This window comes from Triticum urartu, chromosome 2A (genome assembly GCF_056163025.1).
Source record: "Triticum urartu cultivar PI428250 chromosome 2A, HENAU_Tu73, whole genome shotgun sequence".
NCBI lineage: Eukaryota > Viridiplantae > Streptophyta > Magnoliopsida > Poales > Poaceae > Triticum > Triticum urartu.
The window spans coordinates 78,618,726-78,640,710 of NC_141874.1; the positions used below are offsets into that span (position 1 = coordinate 78,618,726).

Below are 21,985 nucleotides of genomic sequence, written 5' to 3' on the forward strand. Positions count from 1 at the left end.
AGGCGATGCTGGACTGGTTTGCGATCTTGATATGCGGAGGGCTGACGACACTGGTGGGGCTCTCCGTGCTCGGGTGTTGGCTCTCCGCGGTGGTGGTGATCACGAGGAGTAGATGGGGTGTGCTGGGTGCTAACTGTTGTTAGGGGGTGATTAGCTGGATGTAACACCGTTGCAAAGTTTTGCAAACAGTGTATGTGTTCGAATGATTATGGTTGTGAGGCTGCTACCGTGGTGCTGTGTGAAATTAATTAATCCACGCCGTGAGAAGGTGTAAATGTAGCAACTCGGGGAAAAGAAATCTCACTCCAGGATTTTGCGAGGGAAAAACAGTTAATTTAAAGGAGCATAAACCACAACAAAAACTACACACATTAGTAGAAGCCAAATAATTGACTCGCCGTACAAACTCAAGGTATCACACATAAGTCGCACACATAAATAAATGTTGCAATAATGAACACCGCAGCGACGTCTAAAATGGGAATGGTAACTGGACGGGGTCCCTAGAAAACGTCTCCGGTACTGGGATACACTCCTCTTCTATCGAGGGAAGTGGATTGACTAGTCGATGCATGTGTCTCTCCTGGTCGAGCCTTAGTGCTCTGCCGATGGCGATCTGAGGATTTAAATCTGCGAGGCTCTGGAGATAACCCATCACACGTTGGGTTAAACGCTCTTGAGCGATGACGTACTGGACAAGGTTGGCCAGGACTGGGTCTCTCTCAATGCGTCCACCGGGAAAAGATGTCACCCCTCCGGGTGCTGCACGGCTCGGGAAGTAATAATACCCTCGTTCGCTGGCATAGGGTACCGCGAATCGAAGGGGAGCAAGCGCTTCGTATGCAACAGCTTCTATGGCAATATGTGGGGTTGGCATAGATTTCCCCACGAAGGAGACCTCCGTTGGATCTTGGTTTGAGTTTACGGGAGGGATGTGTACTGCTGCCCAATATCTCGAGGTGGAAGGGGTAATTCTCGATTTGAACAGCTCATACTGGGGTGGCTGGGTAGCGCCCATGGTACTGCAGGTAAAATCCCGCAATATCTTGACAAAACTACCCAGGGTTGCATCTGGGGTTCTCAAATAAATGCTAGGGCTCGGCATAGCTAGGAAATGGTTGTGAGGGTGGTGCACAAGGTAAGAGGTGCTTGGCAAGGTCACGCGGTGGCCTTTTTATAGCACCGGAGCTGGGTCATTTTTACCGAGGTGAATGGTAAAGAAAAAATTTCATCTCTGTTCCAAGGGTCGGGGTCAAGCCACAGATTCACACATTTCACTATAGTGATGTGTTACTGTGGGGTTGACGGGGTGATTTTTGGTAACTGTGTCCGGGATGGAAATCTTATACTGCACACTGGCGTATCCAGGCAAGGCTACTATTAAAACAGAGGCACGACAACAAGCGGCATTTAATTACAAGGCCACACGATTACAAAGCGAGGGTAGACTGGGACTCGATACGACTCGGGTGACTTAGTCTACCTCGTTTACATCCAAGCGGGCGTGCCTTGAGGCTCCTCCACGGGTCTCGTCGTCGGAATTAGCTGGAGTGGGTTGAGGGGCTGTGGGCTCGGGGTAGCGATGAGGACCATCTCGGGGATTGTTGGCCACAATCCCGTTGGAGTGTGCTCCCAATATGCGACGAAGCACCTCTGGGGTTATCGCAGCACCTTGGCCGATGGCTGGGGCAGGCCTCAGGGACTCGATCGGGTGTCCAAACAGCACGACTGGGTTGTCGGTGTTGGGCTCGTTCTCTTCTCTCGCCGGGGCTCGACGAACCAGATCTCCACGAGCTGCGATTAGATCAATAGTGATTTGATCGCACAGTTCCTCTAGTGCACTTACATAGCGCACTAGGTGCAACAATGCAGGATCTGTCTCGTGATCTCCGTTGGCAACTTGGGGTGGTCTACCATACCCTTCACGTCTGGGGTAGTAGTGGAAAGAGCGACAGTTAACTCTGGGCGACAAGTGCCGGAGATGAACTATAGCCTCTCGAGCAGCTAGTTGGATGGCTTGAGGCTCAAAGGAAGTTGTCCTTCCGGTGAACCTGTAGGGGCGCTCGGGCTCTAGACCCCTACCGTAGATGTGTACAGTGGCCCAGAATTGACGGTTCTCACCGCTCATGGGTCCTTGGTACACAACATATTCTGGGGGCTCTTCTAACGCATAGGCACGACGGGTGAGGTTTGCGAGTATGGTCACAAAGCCTCCAAGGTTGGTTGCCGTGGTCTCATTGTGCATGACAGGGCCAGGCATTGTAGCTTGGTTTGGGGTAGAGGTTGTGTTGTGCTGTGTTGGGGCTAGCGTGCCCTTTTTATAGGAAAAGGGGACAGAGTATTCCTTCGCACGTTTGCGAGAAAGGACTATTTAGGATTCGATCACTGGCGCATGAGCGACAGGTTGGGTTGATAGGTTGGGCACCGACTGCCAAAAGGTGTTGGGTTACTGTGTGGCTATCTTGCACGAGAAGATTGGTTGGGGTGTGGTTATGGTTTGGTGGGTTGGTTTGCCTAAGTTTATAGACCCGGCTAAGATAGGATTAGCCAATGGTCAGCCTGGCTCTGATACCAAGTCTGTCACGACCGTTTTTTTCCGGACATTGATTTCCAGAAAATGGCCGTCGTGCTCACCAGCCCCAGGATTACTGTTAGCTGATGAGGCACCAACTTGATACAGAAATTCCAAGCAAAAATACAAAAAATGTAGTACAAGACCATTCTGGCCTGTGAGTACAACAATTGGGTTTCTAGTGGTTGATGGCGGAAGCGGTTTGTGGGTCGTCAGTGTCTATGGGACTCCATTTCCCACAGGAATAGCTGACCAGGTCAACTCCTATCTTCGCGAGGCTGCTATCACCGTTGCTTAGTTTCCGGGGCTGTCATCGCCACGCACCACTCCAAGCAAGCAATCTGGCCAAAACAATAGCCAGGGACAAGCCAGTGAGTACTTTGAATGTACTCGCAAACATTATGAACACTGGGATAATATAATTGATAATCATGCACTGAAAGATTCTATGATCATATCGTCAGTCATAAATAAAACATCTTTTATGCATGCAAGCAGGTTATTTTCATGCAACATGAATAAGCAGTAATAGAGTAGGAATAAAATGCCGCAGTCGGGCGTCTGAGCGACACCACATAAAGGGCTTTAAAAGAAATGCCACAGTCGGGCGTCTGAGCGACACCACATAAAGGGCTTTAAAACAAATGCCGCAGTCGGGCGTCTGAGCGACACCACATAAAGGGCTTTAAAAGAAATGCCACAGTCGGGCGTTTGAGCGACACCACATAAAGGGCTTTAAAAGAAATGCCATAGTCGGGCGTCTGGGCGACACCACACAAAGGGCTTATAAGAGAAATGCCATAGTCGGGCGTCTCAGCGACACCACATAAAGGGCTTATAAAATAAATAATCACAAAGAATATCCAGGAGGTAGAACCATCCCAGGGATACAAATAATGCAACGGGTTAGTCCATCACAAATAATAATCATGGTCCTCACAAGTTACCAGTCGGTATCCAAATTTGGTTTAACAATATTTCACCTCCAAAGACCGACACTAAGACCAATACTTGACCCATCCCAGACTGTAATCCTTAACCATGGACACGACTATTCGAATAGGTTTAATCTCTGCAGAGGGTGTACTCTTTACCCACGAGTAACGGATTCCTTTAGTCCATCGGGACTAATTCCGTCTACGGCCTTTTAGTTGAAAACACGCCTAACTTGCACACACCAGCTTAACTCATCGGTGTCTGGAATCACCCACGACACTTGTTAAGCAAAACTCTAAGTGGGGAGGCTACAACCTCGCGTAGCATGGGATCAAGTTTATATCGCACGCTCTAAGGGGTGGCCTCCCCTCTCGGTCCCAACCGGAAACACCCATGCCCCCGGACCAGGTGGCCTGCCTACCAGCTACAACCGGTATCTTCCACCATGGCCTCTCTGTACGGTGTGTGCTTGAAAGGGGTTGACGACTTACTGAACCGTACCCTACCTGCGGTAGGGACAAGTGGTAGTACAAAACAAGTATGGGGTTTACTGGAACAAGACTCGATCTACGGTCGACTCAGGAGGTTTATAAATTCCCTGCATGACATGTATAACAAATATATTTCAACCAACAAAATCACCACTCAATATACCTTACCATGCCATACCAGACATAACCGTCCCGACGGAGACCGGCGATAAGCTCACGCCTACCCAAGGCAGAGGCTTTCCCGGATTTCTTTCTGGCATGCATGCAAGGCACATGAGGATGATTACCATCACAAGAATAATCATTTCCAACAGCAAGGAAATCACTAATATGCATTCATGCAAATGATCATATCACATGAAATAACAAGTTCTCCAATATAAGGTGGTGTTATAAACGTGTCAACTAACACACCAAAAATATTATTCCGGGGTTCAGAATGCTTGCCTTCATGGTGTGGAAAGGCAGGGTGCACTCCAAAACTTTTGAAAGTTTTCTTCTCTCTCTCCAAAGTCCTATTTTAAATAAATTTGAATTAACACACAAATACAAAACAGCACAAAAAAGTTGTTTGAAATTTTTTCGAATAAATCTTAAAATAAACTAGACAGAATTTGAGGAAGGTAGGGAAAAGAATCAATTCATTTGGAGTTATATTTAAAAAGTTAAGCTCAGTCAAAGTTTTGGTCAAAATCTGTTATTAAAAATTAAAACAGAAAAAGAAAAACATTTCGAATATACGCACACGTCGAAGGCGTACTCTGGAAATATGCCTCCACTTATCCAGCGTTGACTGCGCGTGGGTCACCGACAGTGGGCCCGCCTGGCCAACTGGTCAGGTTTGACTGGTCCACGCGCGCGTCGTCTCCCCCTGACCGAACAGAGGCGGAGCTCCGGCGAGGCTCGCCGGCGAATGGCGGCGTCCCTCGGTGATCTGAGCGCATGGGCGTGTTCAAGAGGTCGAGACGAACTCGGGGGTACCCGCCATGGTCGCCTACATGGACGGAGTTGCCGGCAACGAGCTTCGCGGCGGAGATGGCTTAGGGGGCGAAGTGAGTTTGGGGCTGCGGTGGTTCCCGATCAAAATCGAGCAGGGGAACGAGTTCACGGGAGGATGAGAAGGTTCCTGGTGAAGAGAACGGAGAGGGGGAGGCCCTGGTGGCGTTGGAAGGGCTGGGGCAATGGCAGCGGCTGCGGTTGCCGGAGATGAGGAAGGAGGCCTCCCCGGGTCGAATGCGAGCTAGGGGAGTGCCATTGGGGTGGCCTGAGGTTTCCTGCGTGCTCGGGGGAGTTCGGGGACCTCCTTTTATAGCGCGACGAGGTCGGTTCCGCGGCGGTGGATGAGGATGCCGGCGAACCGCCTCTCTGTAGCTTGCAGGGCGACGTGGAGGCGACGAGAGCTAGCCGACGAGCGAGGAGATAAGCTCCTGCGGCTCCCAGGGGCAGGTGGCGAGCCGGGGTGGCTTGGGCGGCGCTGCCCATGGCGGTGGCGGATGCGGCCGTGGGCATGTCGCCAAGCGGCTCTGACGGTGGTGCTGCAGGGCACCAGGGCCTGCTTGGCGTGTTGCGGTGAGGAGGATAGCGAGTGGCGTGGCTCTGCAGAGCGGGCCAAAACCAGGGGGGCCAGCGTGTCGGCTCGGGCGCGGTTCGTGCAATACGCGCGCTCTGCTCACGGCCAGAGCACGCACTGAACGTGCTCGACGAAATGCTAAAGCATGCTAGAGGTCGCGGTTGAGGCTGGGAAGAAACAGGGCTAGGTGAGGGCTAGTTAGAGGGTGAATGGACATGGTGGTTAGGTCAGGTGGCCAAGTTCACAATGTAAACTTGAATCCATGCCAAATCTGGCTATGCACACAGGGTGTTTTTCAAAATTCCAAGGGCATCTAGGCAATACTTGGGGTGGCCAAAATCTCCAGATCAAGGTCTCCTTAGATGCAAGAGAGAGTGGTGAGGTCAGTTTGTGAAAAGCACAAACTTGTTAGTGCAAGTTTTGCAAAACTACAATTCTGGACAGGAGATAAATGGCATTATTTCATGAACCAAAAATATGCCAATGGGTGCATGCTCCTGGACTTAGGGGTTTGGTAGGGCTGTCTACAAGTAGGAGGAGGCACAAGGTTACTGGAGCAAAAATAAATAGGGTTGCAGTAGAAATCACAAGGCTGGACCAGAATGGAAAAGAGGTTGATTCACTCAAAATTTTCAAAGAACAGCACTAGGTCTTTGCATAATGTTGAATCATATGCTACTACCAACATCCCATAATTTTGGTGGAGGCTAGAAAGAGATATTTAAATGGGTTGTAGTGCAAAATTGCACTCTGGACCAGAGAAGAAAAATTGAGTGTAGAGCTCAAAATATCTCATGAATAAAAGATATTTTTGTATAAAAGTGATTTAAAAATATCACATGACAACTCCAAATTTTGGTTGAAATTTTAGGTGAATTTATCAAATGGTTGTAGTTCAATTATGGCCATATAACCTTGGAAAACCATTTTTCAAGAAAATAAAGATCAAGCAAATTAATTATGTAATTTGTTCTACTAATAAAAGAAATTTTTTTTTGAGAGGTTAAACAAGTCCAATAACATATTTGAAAGGTTTTCACTTTGGGGGAAATCTCCATAATGACAAGGGAGATAATGGTTCAAAAATAAAAAATAAAGGAGCTCAGAAAATAAAAGTTTTAATTCCTGGCAAAAAATTTAATTAACAAACAAAGTTAAATTTTTGGGGTGTCACAGATACTTGGTCCAGAATTTTGTTGACGCTGGACAATTCATCCCTGGTGCCTTTGGAGGGCGGCTTTTGGTTTGGCCGAGGGACTTTGAATCCGGCATTTACTGCCGTGCCTTCATGCTGTCTTCTTTATTCCGGCGTTTGTTATTGCTGTTGCGCCGTGATATCCCGTTTCCATCTCTAACTTCAGATGTACTGGGGTCGCTGGTGCTGCATCTGGCTAGCCAGCTGTCCTCATCCGCGCAAAAGCGGGTCCTGAGGTTTGTTAATGCGGCCATCGTTCTCGGCTTGTTTTGGCCGAGGTATCTTGCGAGCCATTCGTCGCGGACGTTGTGCTTGAAAGCTGCTAAGGCCTCGGCATCCAGACAGTCGACAATCTGGTTCTTTTTAGTAAGAAACCTATTCCAAAGCTTTCAGGCTGACTCTCCGGGCTGTTGAGTTATGTGACTCAGGTCGTCCGCATCCGGAGGTCGGACATAAGTCCCTTGAAAGTTTGTCCGAAAGGCGTCTTCGAGCTCTTCCCAACTTCCAATGGAGCTTTCGGGGAGGCCTTTGAGCCAGTGACGAGCTGGCCCTTTGAGTCTGAGAGGTAAGTACTTGATGGCATGGAGATCATCCCCTCGAGCCATATGTATATGAAGGATATAGTCCTCAATCTAGACCCCAGGGTCTGTTGTTCCGTCGTATGCCTCTATGTTTACGGGCTTGAATCCCTCTGGAAATTCATGGTCTAGCACCTCATTGGTGAAACATAGGGGGTGTGCGGCACCCCTGTAGCTGGGTGTGCCGCGTTGTTTGGATGTTTGTTGTGTTGCATTGTATGCTGGGGCGCACTTGCGTGGTCCATAGATGGATCTTGTTGCACCGTCCTTTGGGTGCGAGCCCTCGCATGGGTCGCGTGTTGTATTGTGAGCGGCGTTGAATGTCGTTCTGTGGTGGTAGAGGGGTCGTCTATCTGACCAGGTGGATGCTTTGATATTTGGTTGTGGGGGGTCTGAGGCCTCCTCATCGAATTCGGGTAGCAGCTTCCGCTTTGGGTTGCTCTTGGAGGGGCGATTGTCACCGTACCTTGCTACAGTGTTGAGTATTTTGCTCCATCTGAATTGGAGCGTGTTTTGCGCGGCCTTGAGCCTCCGCTTCTGCTTTTTGAGGCTCCTTGCGGTGGCAACGAGCCTTTTACGGGCCTTCTGCTGCTCCGAGTGCCTGTCCGACGTTATGTCATCTGGACCATTATCATTGATAGGATTTGTTTGTTCGGTTTGATTATCCGGATTGCCATTGTCTCACAGCGGTTCACCCTGCTCCAGCACTGGATCAGTGTGATCGCTATTTCTGTCGAGGCGGGATTTGGGGCGACGCTTGCGTCGCCGCTTTGACTGCTTTTCGAGGGAACAATCCTTCGGTGCGTCCTTCCGCTCCTCGTCGTCATCTTTGGGTGCGTCCACCATGTATACGTCATATGACGAGGTGGCGTTCCAGGGCTCGATAGGCACTGGTTCTTCATCGTCTCCTTCATCGGCGTCCATACCGTCAATGTCGTCGGAGTTGGAGTCAAGCATGTCGGTTAAATCGTCGACAGTGGCTACCAAGTGGGTGGTGGGTGGGCTTTGAATTTCTTCATCGTCCGTACCCCAACCTTGCGGACCGTAGTCCGGCCAACGCTCTCCTAACAAAGAGAGAGACTTCAGTGATTTCAGGATATCGCCGAAAGGCGAGTGCTGAAAGACGTCCGCGGCCGTGAACTCCATGATCGGCGCCCAATCGGATTCGCTCGGCAGGGGCGCGGAGGGTTCGGAATCCAGAGAAGAATCCGGCTCCATGGAGTCACGAGTCTTGCAGAGTACGGGGCTGGTGCTCGGCTCAACCGCCGTTGGGATCGCAGCCCCCGAGGTGGCGTCCAACCGCCCATCCTCGATCGGCGCGGTCGGCTCCGAACTAGGGGTCGGAGCCGATGCGGGTGCGGCCTCCAGGGCACTGTTTGGCGGCAGAGCTAGATCATGCTCATCGTGACAGTGCGGCGCGCTCGGCAGTGGTTCGAATCCGTCGAAGACCAAGTCCCCGCGGATGTCGGCCGTGTAGTTTAAACTTCCGAATCTGACCTGACGGCCAGGGGCGTAGCTTTCGATCTGCTATAGATGGCCAAGTGAACCGGCCCGCAGTGCGAAGCCGCCAAAGACGAAGATCTGTCCGGGGAGGAAGGTCTCACCCTGGATTGCATCGCCATTGATGATCGTAGGAGCCATCGGGCCTGACGGCGATGGCACAGAGGAACTCTCAATGAAAGCACCAATGTCGGTGTCAAAACCGGCGGATCTCGGGTAGGGGGTTCCGAACTGTGCGTCTAGGCCGGATGCTAACAAGAGGCTGGGGACACGAAGTTTTACCCAGGTTCGGGCCCTCTCGATGGAGGTAAAACCCTACGTCCTACTTGATTAATATTGATGATATGGGTATTACAAGAGTTGATCTACCACGAGATCAGAGAGGCTAAACCCTAGAAGCTAGCCTATGGTATGATTGTTGATGTGTATGTTCTCCTACGGACTAGAACCCTCCGGTTTATATAGACACCGGAGAGGGTTAGGGTTACATAGAGTTGGTTAGAATGGTAGGAGATCTGAACATCCGTATCGCCAAGCTTGCCTTCCATGCCAAGGAAAGTCCCTTCCGGACACGGGACGGAGTCTTCAATCTTGTATCTTCATAGTCCAGGAGTCCGGCTGAAGGTATAGTCTGGCTATCCGAACACCCCCTAATCCAGGACTCCCTCACCCACCAGTTACTAAAAAATATCAAATCTATATTTAATCTTACCAAAAAGTTGAATACATAGACAATGCCAATGCAGAAGTGTAGCCCATTGCTCTTGTCAGTACATTCTGTCCTGTAATGCTTGTACTTCCAGGGATTGGTAGTTCACAACAAGAAATATGTCAACTTGTGACCACCACTATTGGTCATTGAATGGTCACAAGTTTCCATTTGTGACCTTTTTGTGACCACAAACATAAGGTCAAAAGCTGGCCGTCATAAACTGACTATAGCGACCTTTCTTCTGGAATGGTCGAAGACGTTTACGACCAAAATACGTCTACTGTGGCGTTTTGGTCACTAGCAACCTCCCCACGCCACGTAGGCATCCAGCATGGCAATCTGACGTGGCACAAGATTCAGCCCGGTCCAATTCGGAGTTTTACATGGGCCGAGCCCATTAATTCAGCCCATTTAATTTATTTTTTCCCTGTGCTTTGATTAGCTAAATAGGCCTGGCCCAACAATCAGGACTTTTTTTCTAAGATGCAGTCTTTTACAATCCATTTTTTTGGGGCCTCAGCCCTTTTAGAATCTGAAATTTATATTGCTCTTTTTAGAAACAAGTCCAACATAGTTTGGGCCATGGCCTTTTTAGAGCCCAAGTATTGAGTGCAATATAAATTCTGGACAGGGCCTTTTTACAATCCAATAGTGGGCCAAGCCCTCTTTTATTTACAGCCAATATTCTCAAATCAGTATAGTAACAGTACTTCTTTCCCACAGTAATAACACAAGTATAGAAAACTTTCTCACACAACTTTATCTCGCATAACATTAGACAGACCAACACATATCAATAACTTATCTCCTATGTTCACAAGTACATAACTTTTATCTCACACAACATTATACAGAACTGTATCTTGCAGGTTCAAATCACATAAACTTTATCTAACAGGTTCCCCGCAACAAAAGATGATCACCATCATCTCCTAATCAAGATGCAAATAACCTGCACATTCAAAAAGAAAAAGCAATATGTCAAAGAGAGACAAACAAAAAATAGAACAAACAGAAAATAGAGACTTGCATCAAGTAGACCTGATGATGTACAGATAGTAACCAAACTAGCATCTACTTTGCCCGAGAGATAGCATGAAGCCGTTTTGATGCCATTTATGCATTATTTCTGAGACTAGCAGCAAAAAATACATAGGATGCCAAACAGCCGGCAGCAGCTAAGATCGGTTAGTTGTTGGCTACCACCGATGGCGAGAACTAAACGAGCAGGTTAGATTCATTGGGCTGGGTTGGATTGGATTGATGCTGACAAAGTGACAACAGGAAGGTAATGAGCACATACAACTAGCTCTAGTATACCGGCATGCATGAGCACTTGTTAATATTTATATTCATCACAGCAACCTGTAACCACCTACACATACAAATCAGAAAGCACACATATATACTGAACAAAAGCAACGGCCATGAATAGATGACTTAACAATTCATGTTTTTTAACAAAACAAGAGTGGACATCTCATAGTGAGTCTAATACAGCTACACTAAGCAGAGAACCACATAAAGACATGAAGAGTAAGCCATCACAGTATAGGAGGATTGGACTGCATACCTAGTCGTCCTTGAGGTAGACGACCATATTGGTACCCCTGCCGAGCTGCTCCCCAAATGTATCACGAGTGACGGTGAAGGAGCTACCGGCCTGGGACTCCCACACGTACTGCCTGTCGTTGTTGTGCTTCATGGTGACGACGACCCTCTCGGCAACAAGGTAGGCGGAGTAGAAGCCAACACCAAACTGCCCAATCATGGACACATCGGCGCCGGCGGCGAGGGCCTCCATCGGCACCGTACTGATCTTGTCCAAGGCCTGCGAAAATCACACCGGCAAACACATCACGTCAGCACAGGAACAAATCTCGCACGCCACGAATCAAACCACGGGTCAATGGATCTGGCTCGGCAGAATCTAAAGCCTGGCGTAACATGGCCAGTGTAATTAATGGACAGTGCTGCCAGTATTGAATGTACCACATCGGCAAGCATTATATAGTACTACTATGTAATTGATATGCAAAAGAAGATGCATCTCCCATGTTCAGCAATTAGGATCAACCATGAAGTTTCTACTACTCCTACATCATTTTAGCTAATCATTTAAGATGATCATTTAAGATGCTAATGTTTACTTGTCAAGTACAGTTATTGTTACTCTAAGATTTTAGCTAAGTAAATATAAAGATAAGAAGACACTTTGCCACCAATATTTTGTGACATCTGTAGAATTCGTACCTCATAAACATGCATGAAATGTCTATCTCAAACAAGTATACATACTGATCATGTTTAATTAGGCCAGCAGCACAAAACAGCCAATTATATTGCCTTATAAGAAGCTATTTGCATAAAGTAGAGAACTACAAAACAAGCTATTAACCATCCTACTGGTAGCAAGGACATAAAGATAATCACTTGATAAGATAAGAAGCAGACGTGAATCACATAACTATGTACAATTCAATATCCCAACTGAGAGTGAACATGTATTAAACATTTCCTGCATTTCAATACATGCATGAAAGATTCACGGCATAACTATATATAGCTGTACAAACATGCATGAACAGGAAAGCAACCAAACTACAAGAACATATAAGGAAATAGAGGGAATCACTATAACCTATGGAGTGACAAGCACATATATGAACTCAAAGTAATGCCCAGCTCGCGCATATATGAGCCATGCCGTCGAGTCCCTCAGCCACCAACTCGCGCCGCTCGCTACCGCGGCCACCCCCTTGGAAACACCCTTTCCCAAGTAGTCAGATCCATCGTCCCTCAGTTCCAAAGCTTCATAAAGACCTACAGAAGAGGGATGATTCAGACAAGATTAGTTCAACAAAAATAATAAAATTACATTCGGTAAATAATGATACAAATAAGAGTTTGGAACATGATACATTTTGGTGAAGTGTCTGTCAGGGAGAAGTGATTCAGAGTTTCAAAGTGAAGTTGTTTCTGAATACCAGTAGTGTAATTACTAATTAGCTAGCTAGATGTGTGCATGAAAGCTACTGTTCCTATTGGGTTGTAGCTTGTACTAGTTAGCTAGCTAGCTAAGGACATGATAGTATTCTTTTTCCAGATAAAGAGCTGATGCTACTAGTCTGATCACACAGTTTTAACCAGATTAGAGCAAAGATAACACGCCAACGGCAGAACCAAGACCAAGTCTCGGCAATCCAATAGGAATCTCCGGAGCTCCATATATCGCCACACACACGGCCACGCACCACCTGGCTGCCCCCATCGCAAGTTTGTAGCACACCACCGCACCCGACATTGCAGCAAGCGCGCGCGCTCACGCACATAGCACCGGTGCAAGGTCATGGGGGGCACGCACGTCATACCTGTGTGGGCATCGGTACTCATCGCAGTAGAGCACGAGCTGGCGGTCAAACACAGTGAGCACGAACTGGCTGTGTGGGTATCAGCTTCACCTGATGATGGAATTACGCAAGTCCAAAACTCAATCAAGAACTGTAATGGTATATGCAATGCAGCAAACAATAATGTTTTTTTTCGTTCAGAAGTTGAGATGTCCCTGTGACTCGATGGTGTCATGATTCTAAGCGTGGAATTGCAATTCTAAGCAAGCCTGGAGTATGATAGTGGTACAGGAAAGTATGTAGAACAGCAAGAGTAAACCCTAGGAATTAGGGATTTTAGGAGTAAGCAATTGTGTTCATCGAGAGACCGTAGCGAGCAAGCATGGCGTTGTCATGAGCTCAGTGGCAAATATTGGAGGTGAGGGACAGAGAAGGAGAGGAAGAGGGTACCTTGAAGACCTCCATGTCCATGGCATCGTCGAGCGCGGGGTTCTGTCCTAGCCGAGCGGCACCCAGGCCTCTCGTCGCGTGGAAGAGCGGCGTCGGAGGGCGCGGCTGTGTGTCGGTGGAAGACGGCGGAGGCGTCCACCACAAGCATCACCGTCGCCTCGCCGGCGCATCGCATGGAGATCGTGGAGCGCCGGCACCTGACCTGCTCGATCTGGATGCCCCAACACCGAGGGAGATAGGGTGAGCAGAGGGTGGGGCGGATGGATCTAGGAACGCCAGGTACATGAACCACTCGGTGTTCTTGTTCAGATCTGGTGGGGGCACCGCCTGTACGTATCGGCGCGAGCGTGCTGTGGGGCGGTGGCTCCTCCCGTCCGGCTCGGCGTCGCGGGTATGGAGATAGGGCGAGGGGATAGGGGTGGCGGCGGCAAGGTCGCTGGTGATGGAGCATGGCGGCGGTTGTGGGTAGGGTTTGGGGTGGGGCAGAGAGAGCTGTGGGCATGGCGGATCTGACGGCGCCCGCCTCCTCGATCTAGGGGCCCCGCTGTGGGATAGAAGGTGAGGGGAGGTGGAGAGGATCGGGGGGCAGAGGGCGGATGTCGCCGGTGGAGTGGAGGTAGGCGGCGGCGGGGGATGGGTGGCTGGGTGCGGCGGATGTGGAGGAGAGGAGAGGAGAGATCCTGGGGTGGGAAAGGAATGGATAGATTAGGTCACGGTTGGTCTGGGGTCGTGGGGTGGCTGGCTCGGGATGGTTGGATGGACGGGTGGATGGACGGATGTACGCCATGTCATCGATCCATGCTTTAGCTGATTCCACCAATAAGAATTAAGGTTATGTAAACAAATATGTTGTTTTTTCTTATAGTTTTTATCCTCTTATTCAGGGCAAACATTCAACATATTAACCACTTAGGCCCCGTTCGACACCTCTGCATTTTCTACGTATTTAAAGAATGCTACGGTTTTTTCAAATACCATGGTTTTAAAGAATACTACGGTTTTTAATACTTTGGTTTTTTAGTACTTTACTATCAAACACAACCTTATAGTTTATTAAAATGAATCAATATAGTGCACATGTGTGTATCTTGGGATGACAAACAATGTTGATTTGGGGGGTTCCATTTTCTTTGCACAAAAAATTAATTTTTCATTTTCCGAGTGCACAAAAAGGGTTTTTTGTGAAGAACCTAACAAATATTTTTTCCAAAATTGTACCAAATCATTTTTCTAAAATACTAGGCCATATTTAATGCACAATTGACCAAATGGTTTGGTTTCAAAATATTTGATCCACCTCTCGTGAAAAAAGACAAATTTCTGCCGATTCAGCAGGAAGCGGGTAAAATTTGAACTGCAGCTGCCTCGTAGTTTGCTTTTTATTTTTTTCCAAAATCATTTATAGGTACATAAGTATCTATTTAATCAGAGAAACATCAAAAGTTTTCCAAGATTCAACCACTAGCTAGGAACGGTCAAGCCCCGCCGTTTTGACCGCATTTTGAAATGGGCATAAAAAATTCAAAAAAAATCAAAAAATTGGAAAACCTTCGCATTGTGTCATGATATGTGACCACGTTTCCAGGAAAAATAATAGACTTGTAATACGGCAATTATTTTAAAAAAGTGTTCTCAAAAATGAGCTATCATGCGTGAAGATTCATGGCTTTCAAGCTAAATGATCAATCTTATGGCCACATTCATGGCATAGTTTATTCAAATAATCTCATATTGTGCACAATGGTGCATCTTCGAATTCCAAACAATGTTTCCTAAGGGAGTTTTCATTTTCTTTGCACGGAAAATTCATTTTCCATTTTTTGAGTGCCCGAAAAGAGGTTTTTTGTGAAGGAACTACCATATATTTATTGCAAAATTGGACCTAATCAATTTTCTAAAATACTAGGACATATTTAATGCACAATTGACCAAGTAGTTGGGTGTAATAAGTTTTGATCCACCTCTCGTGAAAAAGACAAATTTCTACCGATTCAGTAGGAAGCGGGTAAAATTTCAACTACAGCTGCCTCGTAGTTTTCTTATTATTTTTTTCAAAAATCATTTCTAGGTACATGAGTATCTATTTAATCATAGAAACACCAAAGAAATTCCAAGATTCAACCACTAGCTAGGAACGGTCATTCCCTCTGTTTTGACCGCATTTTGAAACGGGTATAAAAAATTCAAAAAAAAACAAAAAATTGGAAAACCTTCGGATTGTGTCATCATATGTGACCAAGTTTCCAGGAAAAATAATAAAATTTTAATACGGAAATTATTTTAAAAAAGTGTTCTCAAAAATGAGCTATCATGCGTGAAGATTTCATTTTTGTTGGACGAAAAAACCATTTTCCATTTTTCGAGTGCCTGAAAGGAGGTTTTTTTGTGAAGTAACTACAAAATAATTGTTGCAAAATTGGACCAAATAATTTTTATAAAATACTAGGACATATTTAATGCACATTTTACAAAATGGTTGGGTGTAAAAAATTTTGATCCACCTCTCGTGAAAAAGACAAATTTCCACCGATTCAGTTGGAAGAGGGTCAAATTTGAACTGCAGCTGCCTCATAGTTTGCTATTTATTTTTTGCAAAAATCATTTCTAGTTACATAAGGACCTATTTAATCATAAATACATGGTTTGGTGGCGATACATCCAGGTTTGGGCGGTGGCCGAGGGCCCCAACTCTAGAGCGCGTAAACTCGCATGCCCGTCACGTGGTCACCGCGTGACCGTAATGTTGCCATGTGTTCTGGGCGGCCTAGGCATGTCTAGTGGATTGGGCACTCCCCAGGTTGGTGCTAGGAAGAAAATTACAACATAAGATTCTCACGAGGAGACCGATCGATGCTCAAACATGAATTAGCAGCCAAGTGTTTGATTAGCGGTACGGGAAATGCACATGGCCAATGGGCATGAGTTTTGGCTGAGGATGATCATCTACTAAGGAGAATGTCTTCACAAATTTTTAGCTCAAAAGGAGGATCCTAGGTGGTACTTTCTTTGCAAAGTACCACGCTGGACAAAAATATGAATGTTGAAGCTGGGCTCAAAATAATGAATGGAGTGAGCTGAAATTTTGTGGAGGACGGTTATTTGGGCATAGGAAAGCATTGTAGAAAATTGACACCATTTGGACATGCCAAAGTAGTACTTCCTTCACAATGCTATTCTATGGACAGAAACTTGGGAAAACTAGTGAGAGAGATTGGATGAATGAAATGAGCTCAAAATCGGTGTAGGTAAGTTACTTAGGTATGGTCATGCGCTGGTATATTTTCAGATCATTTGGGTAAGCCTAGCTAGTACTTACTTCACAAAGCTTCTCTCGAGGTAGAAACTTTGGAAATTTCCCGAGAAAGATTTACTAGGAAAATTGAGCTGAATATTATCATGTGGCAATGATTTGGGTATGGAAGAGTGCCCGAAAAGTTTGAGGGTAATAGGAGGGGTCTATATAACACTTGCTTTGCAACGTGCCAATTTGGCCATAAAATATAAATTGAACCTGGGCTCACATAGATGATTTGACTGAGCTGCAATTTGGGGGAGGTTGATAATTTGGGCATATGAAGGAACTGTATAAATTTCATGTCAGTTAGAGATATAAAAAAGGTACTTCCTTCACAATGCTTCTAGGTGGACAAAAACTTTGGAAATTTGCCGAGGAAGATTTGCTAGGCAAATGGAGCTGAATTTTGTCATGCGTTAATAATTTGGATAGGAAAGAGTGCCCAAAAATTCCGAGGGCAATCAAGAATATATAAATAGCACTTCCTTCATAAAGTGTTGTTGTGAACAGAATAGGAAAATGAATATTGTTGAATTAGTTTTGAACTAGGCAAGGAAGGATTTTTACATATTTGATGAATATATGCCCCAAAGAATTTATGAGATTTTTTTGGGAATTTTGGGAATGATAGAAATATAGGTTGCTTCACAACCTAGGACAAAAACTGCCACATGGACATGACACATAGGCAAAACTGATGAGATGGCGCCTAGTCATCACAACCCACCACAATCTACAAGGCTATGACCATCTATATTGGTCATTAACAACTAGAAATAAGTCAGCAAACTTGCACTGTTTACTTTGTGACCATTTCGTGTAAGGAAATTACGACCTTTCTGACCAAAATGGTCGCAATGGTTTAGGGTTTGGAGCCTCCTGAATAGCTTTTGACCAATTGGTCTAAAATGGTCATAAATTTATGACCAATTCTTCGAGGGTCACTGACAGAAGGTCTTAAGTTGACATATTTCTTGTAGTGGTTGATTATGTAGCATCAATCTGCATCTTATCTTCATTATCCTCTATCCCTTCCAGTATTATCATATCTATAATTACTCTCTACAAAATGTAGAGTACATGCAATGCTTATGAAGAAGATTCTGTGCTGAAATTCTTGAGTTATCCTTCCCTTGACATGCAGAAGGGCATTATAAAGCCCGTGTTAATTGTTAATGTAAGTCAGTCCTTCTAAAGCCTTTGTCCTCAACTGCTGTTTAATTTGCTCATACTCCCTATCGTTTACTGCTGTTTAGTTTGTTGTTTCTATCAAAATGCATGTTCGCAACAACCGTAAGTTCCAAGTTTTACATGTAAAACCAAATTCCTTATTCATACCATGCACATTACTCAATAATCCCTATGTGTATGCTTGTTTTTGTGGATCTATAATCCATTGTGTGGTGAAGCAGCCCACGTTTGCACCTTGTCATCTCCTGTTTTGTCTTACTGATGTGGATGATGATATGAACAACATGCCATGCACATGAACCAAAATAGATACAATGATTGTCTTTGCCCTTCATCTATGCTTGTTATGTTGACATGGTAATCCAGTAGTGTGGTGAAGCTCCCCGCATTATGAACAATGCCAAATTATGCTATTGATATTTCGAACTTAATCTTTATTTTCTAATTTGAAATTGGATGGAATTGATAACACAATTATCATCTTTGTTTCCACACGTGCAAAACCTATCATCTCTCTGCTTGTTTCAGGGTGATATGCCTGATGGCATGCACAAGTATGCTGAAGGCTGTGGCACAAACCCAACATATATTGCAGCAAAGAAGGCAAAACATGTTGAAGATAGCAAGACAACCCCAAAGTCTTGACTGGATGCAGTGTTCAAGTTACTTGAGACTAGCAGTCAGACAAGCGCACAGAATTCGCTGTCTGAATCAGTTCAACTTCTTTAGTCCCAAGTTCTAGCAGAAAGGAATTCTGCAACTCAACTTCGACTTGAAGTCCTATCTCTAAGAAAGATTGCAGAGAACACCAATGAGAACCTCATTGCTAAACATCTACACGTGCAAGTTGTGACCGACATGCTAGGCCGGTCTCACAGCCTTGGTCAACAGCTTGCGCAGCAGTTCCTGCGCAAGGCTAACCTTTAAACTCTCTTGGAAGTGGTTTCAGTTCAGTATTATTTTGTTACGCTGCAATGGTGCCCAGTATTTATAATCTTCATCTTCATTGATGATTTCTACTACACAACCTTCTTCTTGTAGACGTTGTTGGGCCTCCAAGTGCAGAGGTTTGTAGGACAGTAGCAATTTTCCCTCAAGTGGATGACCTAAGGTTTATCAATCCGTAGGAGGCGTAGGATGAAGATGGTCTCTCTCAAGCAACCCTGCAACCAAATAACAAAGAGTCTCTTGTGTCCCCAACACACCCAATACAATGGTAAATTGTATAGGTGTACTAGTTTGGCGAAGAGATGGTGATACAAGAGGTATATGGATAGTAGATAATGGTTTTTGTAATCTGAAAATATAAAAATAGCAAGGTAACTAATGATAAAAGTGAGTGTAAATGGTATTGCAATGCATCGAAACAAGGCCTAGGGTTCATACTTTCGCTAGTGCAAGTTCCCTCAACAATACTAACATATTTGGATCACATAACTATCCCTCAACATGCAACAAAGAGTCACTTCAAAGTCACTAATAGCGGAGAACGAACGAAGAGATTATGGTAGGGTACGAAACCACCTCAAAGTTGTTCTTTCCAATCAATCCGGTGGGCTATTCCTATAAGTGTCACAAACAGCCCTAGAGTTCGTACTAGAATAACACCTTAAGACACAAATCAACCAAAACCCTAATGTCACCTAGATACTCCAATGTCACCTCAAGTATCCGTGGGCATGATTATACGATATGCATCACACAATCTCAGATTCATCTATTCAACCAACACAAAGGACCTCAAAGAGTGCCCCAAAGTTTCTACCGGAGAATCACGACGAAAACGTGTGACAACCCCTATGCATAGGTTCATGGGCGGAACCCGCAAGTTGATCACCAAAACATACATCAAGTGAATCACGTGATATCCCATTGTCACCACAGATATCCACGGCAAGACATACATCAAGTGTTCTCAAATCTTTAAAGACTCAATCCGATAAGATTACTTCAAAGGGGAAACTCGATTTATTACAAGAGAGAAGAGGGGGAGGAGAAACATAAGATCCAACTATAATAGCAAAGCTCGCGATACATCAAGATCGTGCCAAATCAAGAACACGAGAGAGAGAGAGAGAGATCAAACACATAGCTACTGGTACATACCCTCAGCCTCGAGGGAGAAGTACTCCCTCCTCGTCATGGAGAGCACCGGGATGATGAAGATGGCCACCGGAGAAGGATTCCCCCTCCGGTAGGGTGCCGGAACGGGTCTAGATTGGCTTTCGGTGGCTACAGAGGCTTCTGGCGGTGGAACACCCGATCTATTGTGCGCCCGGATGTTTTTAGGGTATATGGAGATATATAGGCGGAAGAAGTACATCAGGGGGGCCACGAGGGGCTCACGAGGGTGGAGGGCGCACCTAGGGGGGTGGGCGCACCCCCCTGCCTCATGACCTCCTCGCAGATCCCACGAGGTGCACTCCAAGTCTCTGGGCTTCTTTCCTTCCAAAAATGAGTTCTGTGAAGTTTCAGGTCAATTGGACTCGGCTTGATTTTCCTTTTCTTCGAAACCCTAAAACAGGGTAAAAACAGAAACTGGCACTTGGCTCTGGGTTAATAGGTTAGTCCCACAAATGATATAAAAGTGTATAATAAAGCCCATAAACATTCAAAATAGTAGATAATACAGCATGGAGCAATCAAAAATTATAGGTACGTTGGAGACGTATCAGCATCCCCAAGCTTAATTCTGCTCGTCCTCGAGTAGGTAAACGATTAAAAATAGAATTTTTGATGTGGAGTGCTACTTGGCATAATTTCAATGTAATTCTTCTTAATTGTGGCTTGAATATTCAGATCCGTAAGATTCAAGACAAAAGTTCATATTGCAATAAAAATGATAATACTTCAAGCATACTAACTAAGCAATTATGTCTTCTCAAAATAACATGGCCAAAGAAAGTTCATCCCTACAAGATCATATAGTTTAGTCATGTTTCATTTTCGTCACACAAGAATGCTCTCATCATGCACAACGCCGATGACAAGCCAAGCAATTGTTTCATACTTTAGTAATCTCAAACTCATAAACTTTCACGCAATACATGAGCGTGAGCCATGGATATAGCACTATGGGTGGAATAGAATATAATGATGGGGGTTATGTGGAGAAGATAAAAAGGAGAAAGTCTCACATCAACGAGGCTAATCAATGGGCTATTGAGATGCCCATCGATTGATGTTAATGCAAGGAGTAGGGATTGCCATGCAACGGATGCACTAGAGCTATAAATGTATGAAAGCTCAACAAAAGAAACTAAGTGAGTGTGCATCCAACTTGCTTGCTCACGAAGACCTAGGGCACTTGAGGAGGCCCATTGTTGTAATATACAAGCCAAGTTCTATAATGAAAAATTCCCACTAGTATATGAAAGTGACAAAACACGAGACTCTCTATCATGAAGATTTTGAAGCACAAGTGTGGGAAAAAGGATACTAGCATTGCCCCTTTTTATTTATTTTCTTTTTTTCGGCCCTTTTTTTCTTTGGCCTTTCTCTTTCTCTTTTTTGGGACAATTCTCTATTGAATGATGATCATCACACTTCTATTTATTTACAACTCGATACTAGAACAAAGTATGACTCTATATGGATGCCTCCGGCGGTGTACCGAGATATGCAATGAATCAAGAGTGACAAGTATGAAAGAATTATGAACGGTGGCTTTGCCACAAATACTATGTCAACTACATGATCATGCTAGCAATATGACAATGATGAATGTCTCATGATAAACTGGTTGGTGGAAAGTTGCATGGCAATATATCTCGGAATGGCTATGGAAATGCCATAATAGGTAGGTATGGTGGCTGTTTTGAGGAAGATATAAGGAGGTTTATCTGTGAAAGAGCGTATCATATCACGGGGTTTGGATGCACCGGCGAAGTTTCGCCAACTCTCGATGTGAGAAAGGGCAATGCACGGTACCGTAGAGGCTAGCAAGGATGGAAGGGTGAGAGTGCGTATAATCCATGGACTCAACATTATTCATAAAGAACTCACATACTTATTGCAAAAATCTACAAGTCATCAAAAACCTCGGCACTACATGCATGCTCCTAGGGGGATAGATTGGTAGGAAAAGACCATCGCTCGTCCCCGACCGCCACTCATAAGGAGGACAATCAAATAACACCTCATGT

At 45.4% G+C, this 21,985-nt stretch overlaps 1 long non-coding RNA gene across 1 annotated transcript; it reads right to left on the reverse strand.

Annotated features, from left to right (window-relative positions):
- Positions 1-10,238: 10,238 nt before the first annotated feature.
- On the reverse strand, positions 10,239-11,172 carry LOC125541051 (uncharacterized). The gene is made up of 2 exons (XR_007297434.2): positions 11,128-11,172; positions 10,239-10,506 (listed from the first exon to the last, which is right to left on the reverse strand). It is a non-coding gene; the product is annotated as an uncharacterized LOC125541051 (long non-coding RNA).
- Positions 11,173-21,985: the final 10,813 nt, after the last annotated feature.